This window comes from Sceloporus undulatus, chromosome 1, assembly GCF_019175285.1.
Source record: "Sceloporus undulatus isolate JIND9_A2432 ecotype Alabama chromosome 1, SceUnd_v1.1, whole genome shotgun sequence".
Classification (NCBI taxonomy): domain Eukaryota; kingdom Metazoa; phylum Chordata; class Lepidosauria; order Squamata; family Phrynosomatidae; genus Sceloporus; species Sceloporus undulatus.
In genome coordinates this window covers 199,951,662-199,955,251 of record NC_056522.1, presented here as the reverse complement: position 1 = coordinate 199,955,251, position 3,590 = coordinate 199,951,662, and positions in this window count along the sequence as shown.

The following is a 3,590-nucleotide window of genomic DNA, read 5'->3' as shown; positions in this document are numbered from 1 at the left end:
GATTAAAAATATTGATTATTGTGGTTTTTTTAAATTATGAAGTCAGAAGTGCAAATCTCGAATTTTTATTCATGTATGGTATAGTAGTTTGAGTATTGGACAGCTGCACTGCAGAAATAATGACATTGCTTTAACTCCTGTGGCTCAGTGCTATGGAATTCTGGGATTTGTATTTGTGAGATATTTCGCATTCTCTATCAGAGAGCTCTGGTGCCACAACAAATTACAAATCCCAGGATTCCTTAGCACTGAGCCAGGGTAGTTAAAGCGGTCTCAAACTGGATTATTTCTGCAGTGCATATGCAGTCTAAGACTCTGGGAAACCAACATCCAAATTCCTGCTCAGCTCATCCCTGTCCTATAAAGAATAATGAGATTATCACATTGGCAAATTGGCCCGTTGAGAATGGGCTGAGTGTGTTAGGAAATTTTTGAAAATTTGCTAAGATCAGGTGTTATTGCACACCTCCATGATCAGACAGGAGGCACTGTATCCTGATCTTAGCCATCCCGACCTTGTCCTTTGCAGGGAACGGTTAACTTCTGTTCTTTGCAAAGGATGGGAGAAGGATAGATTGGGGTCAGGATGACTAAGATGACAGAGGACGTGATGCCTCCGATCTGAGTACAGAGGTGTGCAATAACACCCAATCTTAGCAATTTTTTCAAAAGATTCCTAACACACTCAGCCTATCCTCAGGCCAGCTAAATCTTCATACAAGAGTGTTCTTGTGACTCTTGGACTACTTTTAGCAAATTAGACAAAATATAAATAAATAGATAAATAATCCATCATTTTGGAGTCAGGGTTAAGCAATAAACAACGATCAGACGTTAGTCTCTCCTGTCAGAACTGCCTCATATTTTAATCTCTCATTGTAGCTAGTAAAGACATGGAAAAAATACTTTCTGTTTCTTCCTGTTAAAATTTGATTCATTGCTCAATTGTGGTCTAACATCAGTTTCTCTACTGATAAACATTCTTTAACTACTTGCCAGTTTTCGCTGATGGGGCTGTAAAGTGTGATTCAATGAATAGCAGCTCAATGAATAGCAGCTCAGAGTTCTGAAATACAATTGCACCCGAGGCCTCTTATCTTTCTCTATCTGCAACAAGCATTCTGTTCAATCACAAGATGTTCAAAGTGTAAAATGCATTTTAGGTCCCTGTTAGTCATTCTCCAGATGATGTGGGCAAACTTCAAAAAGATGGCCTTTTTTACAAAAAGTATTTGCTGCTTCAAAGAGGCACTGATTAAATTTCCCTGGCATTTAGCTGCATCTGTAAATTCTCCATTAGTGCTTTCATAATACTATGTTCAAGAAAGATATGCAACACGTTAGTCACAGCTTATCGAGCTACAGTTTAGCATCGTTTGCCAGCCCTATATTTCATATTTGTGTCTGGCAGTATTTCTATCTACTGCTGTGAGCACCCTCTTTATGTTAGGTTTTTCATGTTGCTTGATGATGCAGTTTAAAAATACTAAAAATTATATATACTTCTAGTTACTCTCTGATGAAACATTTTTGAACTCATAGTATTTTTCCTCATTCTTTAGAGTGTTTGCCTCATCACCGGAACTTGAAATGCTACTTTTAAAAAGTAATCTGCCATTGTTAAAAGACTGAATAATAGTTTTGTTGTTGTGTGCCTTCATTTCTGACTTACAGCGACACTAAGGCAGCCCTATCAAATGGCTTTCTGGGGCTGAGAGTGTGTGACTCACCCAAGGTTTCAATGGCTGAGTGAGGAATCAAACCCTGGTCTTCAGAGTCATAGTCCAACACTCAAACCAACACACCACACTGGCCTTCTGTAGAGTAGTTACAGGGACTTATTGGTGCAATTTTTAAAAAGCAACTTTACTTACACATTTCTCAAGAAAAATTACTTTGCGGAGGAATCTAAATGATACGAGCGGCTGATCTGTGTAGAAAACATATTGTTGTCATTGTTATTAGTAATATTAGTATTATTATCCCGATTCCCTTCCAGAATTGAGACTCAAGCCTGCTTACAGTTTAAAAGGGTAATACAGTTAAAAGCAAAAAATGAATGTTACAATAGAATTGAACTCATCGCAATATTTAAGCATTTCTGATCTCTAGTTAACAGAAGAAATTTCAATTTAAAAGAGCGAAAAGCAATTTAAAACAGTTTAAAACAATACTGCACCCCCTAACCTCTTTTCCCATCCACCCTTTTCTCATCCACTCTTCTCCCCTTCCTCTACAATTTAGTGAAGTCAAGCCTTCAAAGCTATAAAAATAATAGAAAGTCACAGTTATTCCTGAAAAGGAGTGAATTTAATCCTCATTAAGGTACGGATTTAATTGAGTTTACCATGGCTTATTGCAAAAATGAATGAATTACATGTGACTAGGAACTTCCAGCCTCTGCTCATCCCAAACAGGACACATACATATATATGATAAATGGGAGTCCTTAGGACTGGAGCGTGGCTTTGGTGCGGCTTCCAGCCTTTTAGGACACATGTATCATTTAAACAGCATACCTCCAAAGTGACCTGAAACAGCTTTATTTTGGCCTGTGTTTAGGCCCTTAGTCAGAGATTCAGATTTGGCTATGTGTGGCTGAAACGTTTATTATTTGGAACATATCTTTTAAGTTTGTGCCTGGAAGACCAGTTATCCTCCATGTCTTACTCTTTCATGTTCTTTAGTTCATAATAAACCTTTTCCTTCAGTAGTCTGCCTCTTTCTTTGTTCTCTTTAATGATGGCCTTAGCTCCACTAGTGTCTGTTCTGATGGTAGGTTACCAGTAGAAGGCCCCAGCAATGAAGATTTTCAGACCAGTGCTTAAGCGCTGGTAAAACACAGCTAAAATGTTTAGGAAGCATGTGTGTGTGAAAGACTGATGTGCTTCCTAAATGTCAAGGAATTGTCAGCTCCCCTCCAGCGGCCCTGAATCACTCAGGGAGGGAAGCAATTTCCTATGAATGAAAACTTTGCATTCATAGGAAATTGCCTTTCGTCGAATGATTCAGGGACATTGGAGGGAGGCTGACAATTCCCTGACATTTAGGAAGTGCATCAGGCTTTCACACACACACACTTCCTAAATGATTTAGCTACATTTTACCAGCATTTACCCAATGGTAAGTGCTGGTCTGAAAATCGTCATTGTCCCAATGCATTGCTGGGGTGTGACAAATTAAATCATTGGGTGGTGGCAGTGAGTTGGTTGTTGTTGTTGTTGTTGTTGTTGTTGTTGTTGTTGTTGTTATTAAGGTGGTCTCAAGGAGTGCCATCCAGCTCAGAGAAGTAGGTGGGACCCTAGAGAACCTTCACAACATATAGCTAATTTTCTCATTTATCTTCATTTATTAGGTAGTTTTGCCCATTGCTTCGGCATGGAAAAACTACATGGTTCCCTCCATACTCATTGCTGAGATCACAAAATGGATCTTGGAGGACTGTGCCCCCCACTGAAACCTTCCCTTTATTTATTTATTTAATCATCTCTTTATGGCCCTGAATGTCTTCAGCTCTTCATAGGAACCATGTGAGAATTTCATCACATTTTTGACCCTCTGTGAACCATTTTAGTCCCAGGAGAAGCCCC